Source organism: Borostomias antarcticus, assembly GCF_949987555.1.
Source record: "Borostomias antarcticus genome assembly, chromosome: 24".
NCBI lineage: Eukaryota > Metazoa > Chordata > Actinopteri > Stomiiformes > Stomiidae > Borostomias > Borostomias antarcticus.
The window spans coordinates 7,935,802-7,959,266 of record NC_140257.1 but is presented as its reverse complement, the minus strand read 5'-3'; the positions used below and the strand labels follow the sequence as shown (position 1 = coordinate 7,959,266).

The 23,465-nt window shown below is 42.7% G+C and overlaps 1 pseudogene across 1 annotated transcript; it reads left to right on the top strand.

The window, feature by feature from the left end:
* The first annotated feature begins 1,776 nt into the window (after positions 1-1,776).
* On the top strand, positions 1,777-14,747 carry LOC311325112 (myosin heavy chain, fast skeletal muscle-like; annotated as a pseudogene). The gene is made up of 32 exons: positions 1,777-1,983; positions 2,206-2,349; positions 2,506-2,662; positions 2,933-2,960; positions 3,139-3,247; positions 3,555-3,647; positions 3,863-3,926; positions 4,116-4,214; positions 4,895-4,998; positions 5,137-5,275; positions 5,385-5,503; positions 5,724-5,873; positions 6,102-6,272; positions 6,867-7,170; positions 7,466-7,530; positions 7,770-7,857; positions 7,972-8,089; positions 8,272-8,395; positions 8,480-8,616; positions 8,955-9,210; positions 9,309-9,551; positions 9,645-9,821; positions 9,969-10,114; positions 10,483-10,573; positions 10,791-11,180; positions 11,576-11,702; positions 12,783-12,901; positions 13,169-13,365; positions 13,535-13,718; positions 14,003-14,168; positions 14,326-14,450; positions 14,555-14,747. The product of its transcript is annotated as a myosin heavy chain, fast skeletal muscle-like (transcript).
* The last annotated feature ends 8,718 nt before the right edge of the window (positions 14,748-23,465 follow it).

Sequence of the window (23,465 nt, the reverse complement as noted above, 5' to 3'; positions counted from 1 at the left end):
ATTTTAGGGCATGGAAGATCAGCCTTGTGAAACCATCCTGATATTGTGAGATCACATTCGGTTCTATCTAGCACATCAGGTTACCACCAGATGGATGGTGGTAAATCGCCTTTTACCTTGGGTAGACATAAACATTTTACCAAGTTTCATTATGATACAATAGGACACGCTGTCTCTGATTTATAATTTAGGCCGCCCCCATTTAAAAGTGAATTAATAGTGGTCATGTTTGAGGTATAAAGAAATCTTTATATGTTCGTTGAGGATCACAGTCTGTAGATGTCGTGTAGATTGGTTCAGAGGTTTAGGAGGAAATGTTTAATATGCACTCATTTACTTTATCTGTATTGCTGAAAAAGGCTTGCTGACAAATTGGCATAGTGAGGAAAAAGATGATTAAAGATGGTAAAAAAAAAAAAGTTTCCCTTGTTACTTTAACTTGTACTAACCTTTTCCACATTAGGTTTTTTATATGACCTTATAAATGTATTTCTGAAAGGAAAAAAAAAGTCACATGAAAGCACTGTAGAAAATGTGCAATTTCTATCATCAAAGAAAATATAGGGATGGAGAGCGGGAGGGAAGGAGAAGGAGGGAGGGAATCTAGTCGAACCCTAGACTCTTGTCTCCACTTGCACTTCCTTGAGGAGAGTGGTCCACAATTAGCTCCTGCTTGCTTGGCAATCTGCAGCAGATATAAGGAGATCCAGAGACCAGCATCCATGGACAGATAGCTTCAGCCTCTGTGGTAAGACCCTCTAACTCTTTGCACTCTTCATTTACACAGTGTTATTAATGGTATCTTGACTCATGTATACAATATATCTCTTTACACTTAACATAAGTGTACTAAATATGTTGAGTTTAATTTTATATGACATGTCCCAGTACACAAGTATGTAAATATATACATACACAATGCATATCAACTCAATTATTCATTTTAAGATCATACAGTAATGCTTATAGATGTGGTGGTGTGCACCGTTTTTTTTTATATATACAGTATTCTTGGTTATTTAGAATATCTAATCACACTCTAGTTCCCCATGAGGTAAACTCTTAAACATGCATTTTTAAATTGCAATTTAATCAGTAATATAGTTTGCATTTGAATGATGTATGTAATTCAAGTTGTGTTGTCCCTTTTTGGACTAAATCATGTGTGTACTCACAACAACCAAATCCTTTCCAGTGTCAAATAAGGTTCTATTTCATCTGGGAGGGGAAGACAAGGTGAGATGTTGTGATGCTACATACTAATGAAAACAATTTAAAGTTAACGGGCAGGATTTTATCTAAACTATATGAACTGAGTAGTGAGATTTATCCTACAAAAATGATTGAATCTTTGAGACATATAATCAATCTTTTGGGCTTAATCATAACCTGACGTGCCAAATGATTTCCTTCGCATAACCATCTGGGAACTCTCTGTTGGAAAGGCAGGCACTTTAAAAAAAACACTTAGCAGGTGATTGAATGAACCATCTGTCTGTCATCGTCTATCATGCGCGAACTTCAACTACTCCTTGCTGTCATGAACCCACCCAGCATGGTTGTATTTAAAATTCCTCAGAACCAATGCTGATTGGCAAGATTGTTTTCTGATATGGCACAAATGGATCTCTATGTATCCAGACTGATTTGCATGAGAAACAGAATGTGCTTGTGAAATCAGGATGGTCTAAATATATATATATATATATATATTTATATATATATATATATATATATATATATTAACTTGTCTTTTTCTTCCAGTAAACCGCCACCATGAGTACGGACGCGGAGATGGCCCAGTACGGCCCAGCCGCCATCTACCTTCGTAAGGGTGAGAGGGAGAGGATTGAGGCTCAGAGCAGGCCATTTGATGCTAAGAATGCCTGCTTTGTGACTGACAAGGTAGAGCTGTACCTCAAGGCAAATGTTATCAAAAGGGACGCTGGGAAGTGTGATGTGGAAATGGAACTGACTCAGGAGGTAAGTCTATAAACTGACATGTGTTCAGTTGGTTTGCAATTGTACAGAATCAACATGTTTAGTGGATTGTTGCCTTTAAACATTCCTACATACATCTAGGCCTCATTTCTGGTTAATACTTAATTCAGTTTTACCATTAAAGAATATTTAGTCACAACCTGTAGCATTTATTCAAATCTAGTTGAAACTAGTTTTGGCTTTACCCATATTTCTTAATTTAAGGTGAAAACCTTCAAAGATGAGGAGGTCTTCGAAATGAACCCTCCAAAGTTTGACAAGATTGAGGACATGGCCATGATGACCTACCTCAATGAAGCTTCTGTCCTGTATAACCTCAAAGAGCGTTATGCAGCATGGATGATCTACGTAAGAAAGACACAGACATACACCTGCACAAATATATCCCATAATTGCATTCTTATATCTATACTGCATGTTGCCTGTTATATATCTTTTGATATCTGTAGACCATGCATGCACCATAATGTGTCTAATGTCCTGTCTCAATCCCTTCTGATGCAGACCTACTCTGGGCTCTTCTGTGCCACGGTGAACCCCTACAAGTGGCTCCCTGTGTACGACATGGTAGTGGTCAACGCCTACAGAGGGAAGAAGCGTATGGAGGCTCCACCCCACATCTTCTCTGTCTCTGACAACGCCTTCCAGAACATGTTGACTGGTACGAACAATCATTGATGGATGTATGAAAGGATGGATATACAGTATGGAGGGATGGGTTAATGAATGGGCTGATGGATAGGGGGTGGATAGATGGATGGATGGATGGTTGGATAGATGGATGGATGGATGGATGTGTGGGTGGATAGATGGATGGATGGCTGGATGAAACGATTGATGGATGGATGGATGGGAGGAGAGGTTGATAAATGGTATGATGAATGTATTTCATGATGATGCTATTCTTGACACTTCATACATGTCTTTGCAGACAGGGAGAACCAGTCTATCCTGATTACGTAAGTTTAAAATCTCATTTTAAATTGATTATATTACTTTGTTAGAACTAACTAAGAGTTTGTAGTCAGAATCACTTGTTTCACTGCAGCACTTTAATTATATAACAATACCTATATTTGATTTTAAACTGTCTTCCCTGTAAACTAAAATTAACCAATTTTATTTTCCATAAACCAGTGGAGAATCCGGTGCTGGAAAGACTGTCAACACCAAGCGTGTCATCCAGTACTTTGCCACCATCGCTGTATCTGGGGGTGAAAAGAAGAAGGAGACTGGCAAAATTAAGGCAAGTCCTTAGAATTTCTGGGGTGGCAGTCGCCCTGCAGTTATAAAAGAGAGACAGCTACCAAAAGGTCATTCGTTTTTTCAGGGAACATTGTGGGTTATTTTCTGGCTGCTAGACTGTTGCTGGTTTCAGTAGCCCATTGTGCCCTTGAGCAAAGCACCTAACCCCTACACTGCTTCATTTGAATGTTACTGTGGTAGTATTATGCTGTGCACAAATGTGTCCCCCATCTACCCGTGCAACTCCCTCCCAGAATGTAAGCCTGTCCTTGGCCTGTCTAGTTACTGACAGTGTTTTTCTCTCTCAGGGTTCCCTTGAGGATCAGATCATTGCAGCTAACCCTCTGCTGGAGGCTTACGGTAATGCCAAGACAGTGAGGAACGACAACTCGTCTCGCTTTGTAAGTTTGGGGGGACAAGTTTATAAATTGTGGCATATGCTCTTTCTAATACACTGCCTATTATTATGATGTGTACTGTAGTACAACATACTACCAGCGGTACCGTAGTATTACTGTAATTGCCAAAATGTAAATCAAAGTGTAAATACTGTGTGCTACCGTGGCAATTGTATTTATTTTCTGACCCTCTGGTATTTCCCCATGCTGTACATTAGGGTAAATTCATCAGGATTCACTTCCAAAATACCGGCAAACTGGCCAGTGCTGACATTGAAACTTGTAAGTTGGCTTGGATTGCTTCTCAGTTCTTCACTAAATACACAAGGATATTACACCAGAGATTGTTGGCCTAAATGTAAACAAAAACATTAATGTATTCTTATGATGTAATGGCCATGACTGTTGGTTTCCTACTTCAGATTCAAATTGCTCTTGCTCTCTATCCCTCCATTTCTCTCTCTGTCTCAGACCTGCTGGAGAAGTCCAGAGTGAGCTTCCAGCTGCCCGATGAGAGAGGCTACCACATCTTCTACCAGATGATGACCAACCACAAGCCTGAGATTGTTGGTAAGATAAAGCAGAGTGCAAAGAACCAGTGCCAACTAGTGTGTCCTATGGAAATTGTAAGGTAGAGCTTTAGTAAGTAAGATCTTTAAATCACGCCTGAAGAGGCTAATTACTGTCTAGTGTGTAGAGATCACAGTTTTAGACTATTTTGCAACATTTTGGACCCTCTAGTTTTGCCTCGGCTTTTCCTTCGGGGTTATACACAGAACCTTTTGTCACCTTTCAGCTGGTTCACTCAAACACATTAGTATGGGGATGTACCTATACGAGATGCACATGCAATCATAAATGAAAGCCTGTGTAAACAAGACTATCATCCAGCACTTGAGCCAAAAGTCAAAATGTTGAGTACACAAATGAATGCTTTGACAAAAGTGTGCAGTGATGTCCAGCTGCATAGATCTCCTCTATTGCCACACCCCTTTAACAGAGCCCATGATGTTATGATAATATGTTTTGTAGAGAGCTTGTATTCCCGCCATGTTCTCCAGACCCGTGTTGTATACAAACAAAATCAGAAATCCAATGAGAAAGGTGCTCCATTGACAAAGCCCGACCTCAAGCCCGGTGGATCAGCACACAAACACATGATCACTCTGGCACATATCCAGCAAGGAACAATGCAACGTTGTCTTATAAAAGCTGAGTGATTAATGATTTTCATTCTTGTTTCTCCACAGAAATGTCACTCATCACCACCAACCCCTATGACTACCCCATGATCAGCCAGGGTCAGATCACTGTGGCCAGTATCGATGACAACGTGGAGCTGGATGCCACAGATGTGAGTCACTGAAAGTGTTACAAATAAAACAATTGAAAATAAAATGGGTAGCATAAATGCAGAGTAATGAAGTCCATCCACCTGGTACATTTAAATGTATCTTACTTGTTTACATCAAACATTAACTTCCCCCTCCAGGATGCTATTGACATCTTGGGCTTCACCATTGAAGACAAGCATGGCATCTACAAGCTGACTGGTGCTGTCATGCAACATGGCAACATGCACTTCAAGCAGAAGCAGCGTGAGGAGCAGGCTGAGCCAGACGGCACAGAGGGTGAGTCCCACTTCCAGTCCCAAAATCCTCAAAAATCTCTAGCAAATTCTTTCTTGTTGTACTTGATACAGTACTTAATTATTAAATTGTGATCATTGGATCCCTCTAGTGGCTGATAAAATCAGCTACCTTCTGGGGCTGAACTCAGCTGACTTGCTGAAAGCCCTGTGCTACCCCAGAGTGAAGGTCGGCAATGAGTATGTGACCAAGGGTCAGACAGTGCCTCAGGTAAGGCTTATGTCAAGCTTGAAAGCTACACATTTGCTGGAATAACATTATGTAGTGCTTATTTCTTTATACTCAAGATATGCTGTTACAAAGTACTGTAACTGGAATTATCCTTTTCCCATAGCTCTTCTAGAATCAATACAGGGCAAAAAGCAGACTATAAGATAAAGTACATTAGTGTAAGAAAGTGGAACCAACTCATGGCATTGTCATTACACAGGTGAAAAATTCAGTGAGCGCTCTGGCCAAGTCCGTCTATGAGAGGATGTTCTTGTGGATGGTCATCCGCATCAACACGATGTTGGACACCAAGCAAGCAAGGAACTACTTCATCGGTGTGCTCGACATTGCTGGTTTTGAGATCTTTAACGTGAGTTTGGTATTGCCATGGGAAATATCAGGGTTTTTGACGATATTTAGGAAAACAAATCCTGTTCTAATATGAATAGATCTAGATTTTGGTTTTGTTTGTTATACATGTATACAGAAAGTGCCTAATCTACCCTAATTAATTACAATTTCAAGTAAATTTAAAGAACCAATATGTGGAGCGATATCTAACCACAAAAATTCTCTCTCAAACTCTGTGAAACTACAGTTCAACAGCATGGAACAGCTGTGCATCAACTTCACCAATGAGAAACTGCAACAGTTCTTCAACCACACCATGTTCGTCCTGGAGCAAGAGGAGTACAAGAAGGAGGGCATCGTCTGGGCATTCATTGACTTTGGCATGGACTTGGCTGCCTGCATCGAGCTTATTGAGAAGGTGAAAACTACATGGTTTTGTCTTTGCAAGTACAGTGGTTGCATTTTGTGGCTCTGTGCACGGCAAAATTGAATGGGTTCTAAATTGGCCCATGATACACCCCTCCACCGAGTTTCATGAAAGTCACTCTGGGGGTTTTAGTTTAAACCTGGTCTAAGGAATGAATGGAGGTGAATGGCCGGCTCGTGGATCCGCCCCATAATTCGGATCCCCTCCAAAATTGAATGGGTTCTATGTTGGCCCATTCTACACCCTTGCACAGAGTTTAAAATTGGTGCAGTAGTTTTTGCGTAATCCTGCTGACAGACGTACTGTACTGTATAGTATGTACACAAAGTAAATCTACTGTATGATCTCTAGCTGGATTTGAAGTTTGATATGTCCATGATTTGTTTGGTTGTAGATTAAATTATCCACAACCATGTGAAGCACCATTTAGGTAATGCTCTACTGGTTCTAAGGCTATCACTACACATCAGCTAAAAAGCGATGAATTTAATTCCCAAGGAGTCATTAGTTAGTATTAGTGAATGTGGTAATAGTTTCTTGTATGTTAACAGACACATGATTGATCAAAATGTGTTTCTTACACAGCCAATGGGCATTTTCTCCATCCTTGAAGAGGAGTGCATGTTCCCCAAGGCTTCAGACACTACCTTCAAGAACAAGCTGTACGATCAGCATCTTGGCAAGAACAAGGCCTTTGAGAAGCCTAAACCTTCAAAGACCAAAGCCGAGGCCCACTTCTCCCTGGTCCACTACGCAGGTACAGTGGACTACAACATCAATGGCTGGCTGGACAAGAACAAGGACCCCCTGAACGACTCTGTGCTTCAGCTGTACCAGAAGTCCTCAGTAAAACTGATGACCGTTCTCTACGTTGCTGCTCCACCTGAAGGTTTGTACATTTTCAATCCCCTTAATGCAAAATGTATGAGTTTTTTCCTCATGGCCATTTTGAGGCTAGTGAGATAAATGATTCAAGTGTTCTGAGTGAAAATGTGTATAGAAACACAAACACAAAAAAAATCTCTAAACATGGTGGATGTGATTACACCAGCATTTTTAAATAGGTTAATCCATTGCACACAATTAATTGATTGTTTATGAATTTACAGTGAAGTTAACATTACTTAACTCGAAATATTTTATCACATTATCATGTATTACTCTTTAACTCTTGATACTCATAGACACCTCAAAGAAAGGAGGCAAGAAGAAGGGAGGTTCCATGCAGACTGTGTCCTCTCAGTTCAGAGTGAGTGAGCTTTTCTATCTCATCTCTTAGGTACATTTGTGATGTTTCATGCCATGATTTTGTCTAATGGTTATTTCTAACAAGCTACTAAACTTGCCATACTTATTAAAATGTATTTACAGAAAGAATAGTTTTACAACAATGATAAACTCACATAAATGCAAATTTGGTCTAGTTGCAATCAAGCTTGTCAAATACATTATGAATGTTATCTGATTGTCTTTGAAACACCCTTACAGGAGAACTTGGGCAAGCTGATGACCAACTTGAGGAGCACCCATCCTCATTTTGTGCGTTGCCTGATCCCCAATGAGTCTAAGACTCCAGGTATAATATAAATCACATTTTACAAATAATTTTACTTCTAAACTGTCACTTAAATATAATCTTAATTTCTAAAAACAAATGAGAAAAAAAAAAAATCACCATTATCGTTTCCAGGTCTGATGGAGAACTTCCTGGTTATCCACCAGCTGAGGTGTAACGGTGTGCTGGAGGGTATTAGGATCTGCAGAAAGGGCTTCCCCAGCAGAATCCTCTATGCTGACTTCAAGCAGAGGTACAGATACACAAATGTGTACACGAAAGCACACACACAAACACAGAGTTGTGCATTTGGACATGAATACACACACTAACATACACATGTGCACTCCACCCCCCCCCCCCCCCCCAACACACACACAGTTTCATCCTCACTCAAAACCAATCTGACTGATGTTCTATATTTTTCCTACACAGATACAAAGTATTGAATGCCAGTGTCATCCCCGAAGGCCAGTTCATTGACAACAAGAAGGCTTCTGAGAAGCTGCTTGGGTCCATTGATGTGGATCATGAGGAATACAAGTTTGGACACACCAAGGTAAGATTCCAGAAACACAAACTCAACTTTACTATCATACTTTTACCTTGTTTACTTCATCTGTGTATTCAACCTGTGCCTCAGGTGTTCTTCAAAGCTGGTCTGCTGGGTGTCCTTGAGGAGATGAGAGATGAGAAGCTTGCTTCTCTGGTAACCATGACACAGGCTCTCGCCCGCGGTTACCTGATGAGGAGGGAGTTTGTGAAGATGATGGCGAGGAGGTGAGAGGGAGCTTATAATGTCTTTTTAACCTTTGTTTTACCACAAACCTAAATTATTTGTGCAATTTCTCCCCTCAGGGATCAATAAAGTACTACTACTCCTACTACTACTTAGGCCAACAGAAAATATGTTGTACTAGAATATTATAATGTTTTGAATTATCCAAATATTATCATCCCTGGTGGACTTAAACTCTGATGGTCATTTTGCTAGAACTATTTTACATATCTACACATTGTATATACATACCTGCATCAGAGGATAGATTGTATTCATCACATCAGATCCATTGCGTATTGACCTTAACATTCACTATGCCGCTCTTTCTTGTGATCAGAGAGTCCGTCTACTCCATCCAGTACAATATCCGCTCATTCATGAATGTTAAGCACTGGCCATGGATGAAGGTGTACTACAAGGTCAAGCCTCTTCTGCAGAGTGCTGAGACAGAGAAGGAGCTGGCCAACATGAAGGAGGACTATGAGAAATGCAAAGTCAACCTTGCCAAAGCTGAAGCTCGCAAGAAGGAGCTGGAGGAGAAAATGGTGTCCATGCTGCAGGAGAAGAACGATCTGGCTCTTGCAGTTGCATCTGTGAGTGAGCTACAGTACACAAACACACCCATTCAAAAACCCACACCAATATTGTACAGAAAGGAACACATCCTTTCACCACTGTTTTTGCCTCCCAGGAAGCAGAGAATCTGACCGATGCTGAGGAGAGATGCGAGGGTCTGATCAAGAGCAAGATCCAGCTGGAGGCCAAAGTCAAAGAGACAACCGAGAGGCTGGAGGATGAAGAGGAGATGAACGCAGAGCTGACGGCCAAGAAGAGGAAGCTGGAAGATGAGTGCTCTGAGCTGAAGAAAGACATTGATGATCTGGAGCTTACCTTGGCCAAAGTGGAGAAGGAGAAACACGCCACTGAGAACAAGGTCTCAAAATCTCAAAATCTGTAATGAAGTTAAGCTCTTCCATTCCCAAATTTTGAACTGACCATCATCTCCTTTCGTTCTTGTCTTGTCCAGGTTAAAAACCTGACAGAGGAGATGGCCGCCCAAGACGAGAGCGTTGCCAAGTTGACCAAGGAGAAGAAAGCCCTGCAAGAGGCCCACCAGCAGACACTGGATGACCTGCAGGCAGAGGAGGACAAAGTCAACACTCTGACCAAGGCCAAGACCAAGCTGGAACAGCAAGTCGACGATGTGAGTCATCTTATAGGATGTCTTGCACATTATGGGCAGTCCGAACTATGCCTCTTCATGAATCGCTCATTGTTATCCTCATGAATGTTATCAATATTAACCTGTTATCACCAAAGGTGAGTGAAAATCATGTGTTTGGTTCTCTAGCTGGAAGGTTCTCTGGAGCAAGAGAAGAAGCTCCGTATGGAACTAGAGAGAAGCAAGAGAAAGCTGGAGGGAGACCTGAAACTGGCCCAGGAATCCATCATGGACCTGGAGAATGACAAGCAGCAGTCTGATGAGAAGATCAAGAAGTAAGCACAAATACTTTTCAAAGATCATTTGAGATATTTGTGACTGATTGAATTATCTTGAATTCCAAGCATCATTACAATGAATGTGGCTTTAGTTTTGAATACAAGACTCTAAAAACGTAAATGTGTGCAACCAAAATGTACTGCAGCAGTCAATTTGGTCAATATGTTCTTTGACAAGCTGCCCTATCGTGATGATATTTTTTGTCCTTTGGCCCTTACTAAATGTTGTCAGAAATTATATCACCCAGGACACAGGCAACTAACACGTCACATTAAAATGGTTGTAGACCCCTGGTGTAGTGAATGGTTTGACTCTGCCCTCACAATAGCACAGTAACTGTCATTGATTCCTTTGTGCTCCATAGGAAGGACTTTGAGACCAGCCAGCTCCTCAGCAAGATTGAGGATGAGCAGTCTCTGGGAGCCCAGCTGCAGAAGAAGATCAAGGAACTTCAGGTACCTTGTAGTTACTGAGCCCTAGTACAGTCATGATCATTATGATTCCTGAAAAAATGATCATACATTTGATAGCGCTGTCCTTGCTTCTGAGACATTCAACCGGTTTAACTTCACCCATATCTGCCCCTGTCTCCTACTGAAGGCCAGAATTAAAGAGTTAAATTACTTTCTTTGACAGCCATGAATACTTAAGAGTATTTAATGTCTACTTTAGGCTCGTATTGAGGAGCTGGAGGAGGAGATCGAGGCTGAGCGTGCTGCCAGGGCCAAGGTGGAGAAGCAGAGGGCTGATCTGTCCAGGGAACTTGAGGAGATCAGCGAGAGGCTGGAGGAAGCAGGAGGCGCCACTGCTTCTCAGATTGAGATGAACAAGAAGCGTGAGGCTGAGTTCCAGAAACTGAGACGTGATCTGGAGGAGTCCACCCTCCAACACGAGTCCACGGCTTCTGCCCTGAGGAAGAAGCAGGCTGACAGTGTGGCAGAGCTGGGTGAGCAGATCGACAACCTGCAGCGCGTCAAGCAGAAGCTGGAGAAAGAGAAGAGCGAGTACAAGATGGAGGTTGACGACCTCTCCTCCAACATGGAAGCAGTTGCCAAGGCTAAGGTCAGTGATAATTCAATATTTAGATTTATTACATGCAGTCTCTGCACCAAGCAGAAATAATAGGTAAAGCTGTAGTGTTCCCACATAGAAGATAATTGTAGGGTGCCAAGAGGAGGCTTGTGAAAAGCAAATGTTATTGTAGCTCAACTGATTTTTATCAATGCAAACCAGATTCATCCTTCATAGCAAATACAGTATGTGTGTATTTAATTACATAACATGAGAAACTGGTGTATTCCAAATACATGTTAGGGAATCAATGTCCTCTTCCTTCTCAAAATTTTTTTTTTTTAATTCATGTAATTACTTGTGTTAAAATGAAAGTGACAGGACTGCACAGTGTAAATAAAGCATAACCCTTTACCATGTCTGTAAACATGGTGTTTGACCCACAGGGCAATCTAGAGAAGTTGGCGCGCACCCTTGAGGATCAGCTCAGCGAGATCAAGACTAAGAATGATGAGAATCTTCGCCAGATCAATGACATCAGCGCACAGAGAGCCAGACTCCTGACTGAGAACGGTAAAATCAATGAACCAAGAACAAAGATGTATTGCATCTCATTACCAATTTTCAATTCAAACCTTTATTTAAGTATAAAAAAGCTAAACAAATACACTCATAACAACACAAAAACAATATACAATAATGCATAGATATAAAACATTTATAATTGAACTAAAACCAACAAGTATCTAATCCAATTTTGTTCATCCTTTTTTTAAATTCACCCATTGAGAGGTACGGTATCTAGTTTAAGAGTGTCTTGCAGCTCATTCCACGCTCAGTATCTAAAAGCAGTCTTCCCTAGCTCAGTTTTGACTTGAGATACCTCAAGAACCAATCAGTCTTGGGACCTTGTCTGGCAATGTTCAGAGCACCATGTGATGAGTGATGTCAGATAACTAGGTTGTTTTAGTAAGATCGCTTTGTAAACATACAGGTACAAATGCCGCCTTATCCTAGCGGACAAGGATGGACACCCCACTGACTGATACAGGTTACAATGGTGTGTTCTAAAATGATGACCTGTATTAAAACTAAGTGCTGAGTGATAAACCATGTTAAGCTCATAGTCTAGAATTGACAGGAACGTTGATTTTACTAAAAGCTTTTTTAATTGCCACACAGCTTTAATTTTCACTCTCAGCTTTTTTGTCACTCTCAGCTTTTTTGTAATTTCGTCTACATGCATTTTAAAATACCTTTTTTCATCAATACACTAATAATAGATTCTTATAGCAGATAATAGAATTGCTTTCCTTAAAGGAGCGTTATATATAAGCTATATATTAAGTTTAAACTGCATTTAAAACCGGTTTAAGCTACAGGAGTGAGCCCTGAATGGAGTCAAAGGCTGTCTGAGTAAAGCACTGTGTCGTCCGCATAAAAGTGCACCCTGCAACCATTTTTAAAAGAGACAATGTTATTAGTTATACACGTTTAAATTAAAACACACCTTTGATGATTCATGAAATCCATATACTGTACAGATGCATGGTCCACATGATTCAGTTTAATGTATCAGAGGGGGAAAATCATAAATATAGAAAACACCTGCAAAGTTCTTTGCCTGACGAGAGCTCCATTCATTCCCTGCAGGTGAGTTTGGACGCCAGCTGGAGGAGAAGGAAGCCTTGGTGTCCCAGTTGACCAGAGGCAAGCAGGCCTACACCCAGCAGATTGAGGAGCTCAAGAGGCTTGTTGAGGAGGAGGTCAAGGTGAGGCTCTAAAACAAGTTGAACTATGGAGTCAGGTTCACCAACTATGTCAGTAACTTAATGTGACTATTAGACACAGTTTCTCTCTTATTGAGTCCTTTTTCGTAGTGTCTTGTTTAGTTTGTCATGGTTCCTCCTATTCTATATGTATGTGACTTATTTCATGTAGTTTTTGATGACTCAATGAAATATGAACGTGAAAGTATACATTTGTGTAGTTATCAGTAAATAGAACTAGAACGCTCTCTTGTTTTCTTCTCCTCCCAGGCTAAGAACGCTCTGGCCCACGGTGTCCAATCTGCTCGCCATGACTGTGACCTGCTGAGGGAGCAGTTTGAGGAGGAGCAGGAGGCCAAGGTAGAGCTGCAACGCGGCATGTCCAAGGCTAACTCTGAGGTGGCTCAGTGGAGATCCAAGTATGAGACTGATGCCATCCAGAGGACAGAGGAGCTGGAGGAGGCCAAGTAAGTACATGGAACCAGAAGGCCTTCCCCAAGAAACATTATATTGAGTTCCTGTTGGGGAAGTAGGTTGCTAAGAACCCCGATTTCAGGCTCCTTATGGACCTTCTTAACTTTCCAAACTGTCCATCAGGACAGAGCACCTTTACAATGCCTCTTTTGTCCCAAACAGGAAGAAACTGGCTCAGCGTCTCCAGGAGGCTGAGGAGACCATCGAGGCCACCAACTCCAAGTGTGCCTCTCTGGAGAAGACCAAGCAGAGGCTGCAGGGAGAGGTGGAAGACCTCATGATTGACGTTGAGAGGGCCAACGCATTGGCCGCCAACCTGGACAAGAAGCAGAGGAACTTTGACAAGGTGAGAAAGATTATACCACAACTAAGTTTCAATAAGGTGAAAGGTTAGTTTATTGGCAGTCATTGGTTCAAATGTGTTGCTGGATGGCATGGAAGAGCGACCTGAATCAGCAGTTGGAGGGTTCAGAGGTTTAGAACAATATTGACATATCCTACTATTGTGCTGTTGGGTCATACTGTAATTACCTCAATGGCAACTGTAGGCATTATAATTTTCTAACTGTAATTCTAACATTGGCATCAATTGTTTAAGGCTGCTTTGATACATGCTTCCTCCTACTGTAGGTTCTGGCAGAGTGGAAGCAGAAGTTTGAGGAGGGTCAGGCTGAGCTGGAGGGAGCTCAGAAGGAGGCTCGCTCTCTCAGCACAGAACTCTTCAAGATGAAGAACTCCTACGAGGAGGCTCTTGACCAGCTGGAGACTCTGAAGAGAGAGAACAAGAACTTGCAACGTGAGCTAAATGCAGTGCATGATGCAGTATTGAGTATTGTACAGTATTTTTCACAGAACAACTCAAAAGTAGTGGAAGGAACTGTTTCTCATTTAATGACTCAATTGTGCTGTGGATTGTTTATGTTCATGTAAAATGTTTCTGTTTCAAATCACAGAGGAGATCTCTGACCTGACCGAGCAGATCGGAGAGACTGGCAAGAGCATCCATGAACTGGAGAAGGCCAAGAAGACGGTGGAGACAGAGAAGGCTGAGATCCAGACTGCGTTGGATGAGGCTGAGGTACTTCCAACATTTGACAAGAAAAGAAGGATACAGTTTCATTTGGAAATAATGAATATTGTCAGGGTTCTTATATAACAAAGTGATTACTTCCATTTATTCAGGGAACACTGGAGCACGAGGAGTCCAAGATCCTGCGTGTGCAGCTGGAGCTGAACCAGATCAAGGGTGAGGTGGACAGGAAGCTGGCAGAGAAGGATGAGGAGATGGAGCAGATCAAGAGAAACAGCCAGAGGGTAATTGAATCCATGCAGAGCACCCTGGATTCTGAGGTCCGCAGCAGGAACGACGCCCTGAGAGTGAAGAAGAAGATGGAGGGAGACCTGAACGAGATGGAGGTCCAGCTGAGCCACGCTAACCGCCAAGCAGCCGAGGCCCAGAAGCAGCTGAGGAATGTGCAGGGGCAGCTCAAGGTACTGAAAATGTTAACAATAATGATAACACTGCAGAGAGGAACATAAAACCTCTTTCAGGCTAGTACTGCACATCTAGATTGGGTCATCCCCTAGATTTGAAGCTACAGTATGTAACTTGTACACTATGAGCCTGATACAACCTATCTGAGTACGCCCACATTCCCATAAGAAAGATAGAAGAATGCCCTTTGTTGGTGATTGGATCTTGTTCAAGCATGCACACTTAAAACCAGGTGTGCCACACCTCTCCAAACGTTTTTTCCCCATAGATACACCGATATACAGACAGAGCTGCTAGAGTATTAGACAACATAGATTGTGTTTAGTAAATAAGATATCATATGTGTTTCTAGGATGCCCAGTTGCACCTGGATGATGCCGTCCGTGCCGCAGAGGACATGAAGGAGCAGGCAGCCATGGTGGACCGCAGAAACGGTCTGATGGTGGCTGAGATTGAGGAGCTGAGAGCGGCTCTTGAGCAGACAGAGAGAGGCCGCAAAGTTGCTGAGCAGGAGCTGGTGGACGCCAGTGAGAGAGTGGGACTGCTGCATTCCCAGGTGCTAACACACATACACAGATAAAACCAAGGAATATTTATAATGGAACATATTTTTGAACTTATCATTGTTTCATCCTTCCAGAACACCAGCCTGTTGAACAGCAAGAAGAAGCTTGAGTCCGACCTGGTGCACGTGCAAGGAGAGGTGGATGACACCATCCAGGAGGCCAGGAATGCTGAGGAGAAGGCTAAGAAGGCCATCACTGATGTGAGTCTGGATAAGTTTAATCTGTATGCATCTTTCACCCTCATCACACTGTACTGTTTGCTAACCTATCTACGTTTACCAGCCATAACAGCTATGCTGATTTACCTAGCAGTACTTCTCCACCTCACCCAAGCTGTGTTCTGTGGTTGCAGGCAGCCATGATGGCTGAAGAGCTGAAGAAGGAGCAGGACACCAGCTCTCACCTTGAGAGGATGAAGAAGAATCTTGAGGTGACAGTCAAGGACCTTCAGCACCGTCTGGATGAGGCTGAGAACCTGGCCATGAAGGGTGGCAAGAAGCAGCTCCAGAAACTGGAGACCAGGGTGAGTTCATAGCAGCGGTAGAATTACCTGAGTTGCCTTGAATGGGGTAAAATGTTTTTGTAGCATGTAATTGATAAAATCTTCTCAATGAGCTCATGTTCTCCATACAGGTGCGTGAGCTGGAGGGAGAGGTTGATGCTGAACAGAGGAGAGGTGCAGACGCAATCAAGGGAGTCCGCAAGTACGAGCGCAGAGTCAAGGAGCTGACATACCAGGTAACAACACTCACTCCAATACACTCATATAGCATGTCTGTGTGTGTGTGTGTGTGTGTGTGTGTGTGTGTGTGTGTGTGAACATTATATGTTTTAATCTCCTATCTGCTTCAGACTGAGGAGGACAAGAAGAACATGGCCAGACTCCAGGACCTTGTGGACAAGCTGCAGCTTAAAGTGAAGGCCTACAAGAGACAGGCTGAGGAGGCTGTAAGTCATACACTAAAGAGTTCCACCTGGATTGCAGGATTTTAATCTAAAATCACAATGTTTGAGTTCCATTGAAACCTTTAACTAGGGGTTCCGTCTGTGTCAAATACTTGAGCTTGATTGAGTTTGCCATTCATAAAGGAAAGAGTGCTATAGTTAAGTTGAAGTCCACCCTCAAATCAAGCAGTTATCATTTGTGCATCGTACCTAAGTAAAATGCAAACTCACTGAGGAGTTATACTCCTATAAACTTGATGGCCATTCTGCAACAATCTTCAAACTTTGGATGCTGATGTTTTCCTCTCGATATCTCCCAGGAGGAGCAAGCCAACGGCCACATGTCCAAGTTCAGGAAGGTTCAGCATGAGCTGGAGGAGGCTGAGGAGCGTGCTGACATCGCTGAGTCTCAGGTCAACAAGCTCAGAGTCAAGAGCCGTGACTCTGGAAAGGTAAAGATCTGATGTTCAACCTAGGCCCGAATCATGCCCTACTGGAACTTCAAACACTACTTCCAAGTCATAGTTAAGGAAAAATGTGTACAGTATTTTATCTGGACCTTTTCAGACATCAACCATACTTGTCTTTCAAAATTAGTTCAAACTCAAATGTATGTTTCATACAAGCTGATAAATAATAATGATTTTTTTTCTTTCTCGTAGGCAAAGGAAGCTGAATAAACATGGCAAGAACCTGTGTCAACATATTGCTATGGCTCATAAAATATGATTGTCATGGTGAACGTTTGAACATTTTCTGAAATAAAACAAGCAAGCCTGCACCTAATGAATGTGTGGATTTGTGACAAGAACAGCTCAATAGTGTACACAAATCCTTAGGCTGGCTATTCAAGCAACATTGCAGCTTCTTTATAGCTTCACGAAACACCGCCAGCTACAAATAAGCAACTCTTTTCAACATTCAACTACAAACACAGAATACTCCCCTGGAAATGGATGATCAATATATCACCAATAGTTTTGCAATGACTGTCATGCCATTTTGGCTTGGTGAGGTTGCATTTTCGGCTCTCAAATTATCATTAGCTGTGACTCGTGAACCAATTACTCTGAGAAACTGGCATACTGGGATGTTGGGAGGAAATGAGCCAATAGGCTCTTTGCACAAGCTCCACTACTTCCTGAAATTCTACAGGCATCTTTATTTCCTGTCCTATACTATTGGATGGAAGTGATTAATCAGGTGTGCGGCACACCTGATCACACGTGATTAATCACTTCCATCCAATAGTATAGGACAGGAAATAAATATGCCTGTGGAGTAGTAGTGGAGCTTGTGCAAAGAGCTCATCAGCATTATAGTGGGGTGAATTAGGGGCGATTGTGACAGTTTTAGAATTTCTGCCTCATGTAAACTTTCTTGACATAAATAAACATTGCCCAGCACATGATACATATCTAGAATCCTGAAGATGTTATCTATCCATTTGATAAGAAAATAATAATAATAAATAAATTAAACTGTATTTGTACAGCACCTTTCATAGAAATAAATGCAGCTCAAAGTGGCTTAAAACAGTGTACATAAAAAAGACATAAAATAATAATAATAATAAATAATAATAATAATAAATAAACAAAAAGCAGGAAAATAGGATGGAAGACACAATAAAAGATAAATATAAGAAATCAAGTAAAATACAGTGTAAAAATGACATGCATGCCTGCCCTGATAATTGAGTATCATACGAAGATACAGAACTACGGTCACCAGGTGTAATCAAAGTCGGCGACCTCGCCCGTGAGACCTCACACCGAGCCCATGAACTGTTGATGTCCTTTCACTGATTTATAGGAATATGCTCAGTGAAGATTTACCTCAGACTGCATCTGAAAGAATGCAGGTGAATGACCAGGGGTGTGTTTCCCAGAGGCATCGTAGCGCTACGTTCATCGTAAGAACGTTGTTAGGTCCCCCTCTAGGTGGCGATGCGTTTCCCAGAGCCTTCTTAGGCCAAGGTATACCTTGGCTACGAGGGCTCTGGGAAACAGCTCCACCCAAGGTACATCGTAAATCGCCTTTACGATGTACCTTCCGAAGATACATCGTAAGGCCGGAGACACACTGGCAGCTTGCACACGTCTTCGACACGTTTTCGACACGTCTTCGAATCCCAGTTTTTTTCGATGCCGTGTAATCCAACGGGGCTGTTCACAGTGCCTTCGTACGAAGGACGTTTCTGAAGTCTTCGTACATCCCCAGCTCGATCTTTTCATATGGAATTGGTTCTGATCGTTTTCTTCTCGTTTCGTATGCCCGTGAACCAAGCGAAATTAATAGAAAATGCATTCATGTTTTCAATAATAAATCACAATCATGATACAAAATCAATGATTAGGCTACTGCATTGACTTTTCAAGTCTGTACTTTTCATGGCTGGCTGAGTTGCCAACTGTAAATTCAAGCGCAATTAATAAGAAATGCATTGCTTTCAGTAATAAATCACAGTCATGATACAAAATCAATGATGATTGCATTGACTTTTCAAGTAGGCTATGTTCTGTGACAAACTACTTTTCATGGCTTTGGCTGAGTTTACAACTCTGATTGGTAGTTTAAGCGGTTGTAGCCTACGATGCATCATCCCTGATTACCTCAACACTCAGAAAATATGGGCATATCGCAGAAATTGTGGGATTAGAGTGTAAGTTATCGGTCATTGTCTATACTTTAGGCCAACTGTCTATATTGACTTTTATGCATATTTCCCCCCTTCCATAGGTATTACATTACATTACAGTCATTTAGCAGACGCTTTTATCCAAAGCGACTAACAATAATTGCATTTAACGTAGGAAGAGCCAATGTACTACTACTTGCCAGAACTCACAAGTGCATCTTCTTTCTAAAACAAGTGACTAAGAGCATAATCTAGTGCTGAAGGAAAAGTGCAAGAATCACAATCTAAAATATAGTGCAATATAATATAATAAGTGCTTAGGTGGGAGGATTGTTGTAGTACTTCTTGAAGAGATGAGTTTTGAGCCTGCGACGAAAGATGGGCAGCGACTCTGCTGTCCTGACATCAGTGGGCAGCTCATTCCACCACTGCGGGGCCAGGACAGAGAAGAGCCGTGACCGTGTCGATCGACCGCAGGAGCCTCGGAGTGACGGGGCAACCAGTCGCCCTGAGGTAGCAGAGCGTAGTGGTCGGGAGGGGATGTAGGGTTTGACCATGGCCTGGAGGTAGGAGGGGGCTGTTCCTTCCATTGCCCTGTAGGTTAGCGCCAGAGTTTTAAACTGGATGCGAGCCGCTACAGGGAGCCAATGTAGGGAACGGAGGAGGGAAGTTGTGTGGGAGAATTTGGGGTGGTTGAACACCAGGCGAGCAGCAGCTTTCTGGACAAGTTCCAGAGGTTTAATGGCTGACGCCGGTGCCCCCGCGAGGAGGGAGTTGCAGTAGTCCAGGCGGGAGATGACCAGGGCCTGGATGAGTACCTGCGCCGTTTCATTAGTGAGGAAAGGGCGAATCCTCCTGATGTTGTAGAGCATGAATCTGCAGGAACGTGTGACGGATGTGACATGTGAGGAAAATGACAGTTGGTCATCCAGGGTCACACCCAGATTCCTCGCAGTCCGAGTCGGGGTCACCACTGTGTCTTCAATGGTGATGGCCAGGTCCCGGTGCGGACAGCCCTTCCCCGGGAGGAACAGCAGCTCAGTCTTGTCCAGATTGAGCTTGAGGTGATGTGTCGTCATCCACTCCGAAATGTCAGCCAAGCACCCAGCTATGCGTGTCTCCACTTCTGTATCAGAAGGGGGAAATGACAGAACCAGTTAGGTGTCATCGGCATAGTCGGCACGACTCAAAAGAACTAATGTGTCTCCGGCGTAAGCCCTCCCTGGAGCCGAAGCGCTGTTTCCCAGAGCCTTCTTAGCCAAGGTATACCATAGCCAAGGGATACTTTATGAAGCGCGGTCTGAACCCATCGTAAGCTGTCCCTTGGCGATGCGCTCCGTTCATCCCGTTATAATTTTCGCACGATCAGAGCAAATTATACTTTTAAAAAGGAGAGTTGCAATAAAGCGCATATATATCTACCCTACCTGCGCGAACTACATCATTAGTGTACAATAAAAGGAGAGTCGCAATATAGCGCACATCTATCTACCCTACCTGCGCATAGCCTATAACACATCATGGGAATGTTGTCGTTAAACATTTTATTGAGCCAAATAAAATATAGGGACTATCCATAATATAGATTCAACACTTTCTTATGTAAAGGAGCAATATTTTCTCATGGAGCAATTTGATGGCATATGACTTTTCTGGCTGTCTGTAGGCTACCCCACCACTATATAGGATACCGACAGATATTAGGCGAATTGATTAATCCATCGAGGCCTAGACAGTTCTGTTCTTGCTGCAGCTTGTCTTCACCATGCAGGTATTTTTTGTGAGGGTATTCTTCCGTGGACACTGCGGGGTGCCGCCGGTAGCTGTTTGGACACCAGAGCGCGCAGCTCTTCAGCCAACTAGAGGATGAAGTCGCGTCTGGGGAGGCTCTGTAGACTATGCGTCTCTCCACCCGTCCCCAGTGAGTCTAAGCTCCCCCAATGAATAATACTTATTTATAATAGCCTACATAGCGCGAAACTGTGCATATAATAGTCTATACGCGAAACTGCGCATTTCCTATAGCCGTTCATTGAACGGCTGGCGGCCGATATAGGTATATATAAAAAAATAACATACACATACAATACCATACAATTTTTTTTTTATTTGAATGTTCTTTAAAATATTTTTGCTTTTGTATCATAGGTGACGGCAGGTATCATCTTCCGCCATGGATGATGACTCCCGTGCGTAATCCTCCAACGTTGGAGAGGCGGTGTACAACCGGGCTCACATCAGGACGCGCGGTGTGATTGAGTGCACATTTGGAATCCTGAAAAGCCGTTTAGATGCCTAGATCGTATCGGTGGGGCAATGTTATACACTCCCCCAATAGTATGCCAGATCATCGTAGCGTGCTGCATCTTGCATAACATAAAATGAAAATGTTTCCTTTGTTCGTCTTTTCAAATCATTTCACCTCCGTTTGCAGTCTTCCGCGTTTACACACACCAATGTCACTGACAATGATAAGACTGCCGCTACAGTGGTAAACCACATGGGGTCCCTCAAGGGAAATGTGAGGCCCTCTGTTAGAAACCTGGGTGTCTTCTTTGATCAGGCTATGCACTTGGACAAACATGTCAAATCCCTAACGCGTTCCTGTTTTTTCCACCTCAGAAATATTGCCAAACTCCGGTCCATTGTATCACATGCTGAATTAGAAATGTCTGTCCATGCATTTATTTCATCACGACTTGACTACTGTAATTCACTGTTTACCTGCCTCAACAAATCCTCTGTGGGACAACTTCAGCTAGTCCAAAACGCTGCTGCAAGACTACTCACCAGGTCAAAGAAGACATGCCACATCACCCCCATCCTGGCCTCCCTGCACTGGCTCCCAGTTCACCTCCGGATCGAGTTCAAAGTCCTGGTGTTTACCCACCGAGCTCTCCACGGACGGACCCCGGCCTACATCTCAGAACTTTTACACCCTCACTCTCTGAGTCGGTCTCTGAGGTCATCCGACCAGGGTCTCCTGGCGGTGCCCCGGACCAGACTAAAAACTCAGGGTGACAGAGCATTTGAGGCGGTGGCGCCAAGACTCTGGAACGCTCTTCCCCAGGCCCTGAGAGAGCCATCCACTGAACTCATGTTCAAAAAACTTCTTAAGACACACATGTTCAGGCAGGCCTTCGGCCATCTATAACGCCTTGCTGCTCGCAATGTTGTTGTTTTATCTGTTCTGTGTCGTTTTAATCTTGTCTCGTGTTGTATTGCCATTTTAATTTATTACTGTAAAGCACTCTGTGCATCCGTGCTGTGAAGAGCGCTATATAAATAAAGCTTACTTACTTACTTACTTACTTACTTACTGACTGATAAATTAAATTAAACCCCAAATATGATTTTTTGCTGCAGCCGTGATATTTTTTGCGGAAAGCTGTGAGACATGTTTTTGAACCTCGTCCGTGAGGACTTCAAGTTCGCTCTCAGAAAATCGTATCTTTCTTTTTCTGTCTGCCATCGTCCAATGATATCCATACGAGTTGTATGCGCTGTATGTACAGTATTTATAGTCATTTCCTATATCAGCAGCAAATTGCACTCAGTCGCAAACACCGAATGGGCAAGTTTGCGCTGGGATATTAGCTCAATGTCTTTAGTGAATAGGTTTTTACAACGGAGCACATAGCTGGAGCAACTGACGCGCAATGTAATGGTGCAATTAATGGCCGCAATTCCGCTTTAGTGAATTCGCCCCTATGTCTCGCCCTGCACTGTTGCGGTGGCGGATGTAATGAATACCATGGTTTTTCGTGGCTCAGAAAGAGGCCATGGTGGTACTGTGAGTGGGGGTTTGGGGGTCCTCCCCCAGGACATTTCGGCATCAAAAGTTTCATTTCCTGCATTCTGGGGAATTTTCTATTCACTAACGTGTGCTTTATTAGCTTGTCTGTCTGATGTTAGAGCCAGTGGTCTGGCTATGTCTTGTTTGTTGTGTGTGTTTTGTCTCCCTTTCTGGCTTCTCCCTCTCACTCCATTCAGGTGCCGTGGGCGTTCCTTTCCCCTGGTTGTCTGCTCGTCATTCAGGATTCTGTGCAGCTGTGACGGGCCAATCAGCATCCACGCCACCCACTTTATAACTGCTTAAATGGGTCACAGAATGAAGTCATCCAGCTGCTGACTAACCCCAAGTTTAGCGCTGTAACGGTTCCCACTTCTGGACATATTGGTACCAGTGCCTTCTACACTGAGTTGTAAACCATTTTTGTATCCCTGTCTTGTATTTATATTGTTGTATGTGTTTTTTATATGGACCAGTGTCCGATTAATAAAGGTGATTGATTGATTGATTGGTCTGTCTATGGCCAATGGTCATAACATTTCAGCTAACCCATTCGAGTTGTAAAATAGATATAATACACAATCTATTGAGATAACAAAACAATATATTAATTAAGAGACGCTATACATTATATATACATATACATATTTTTT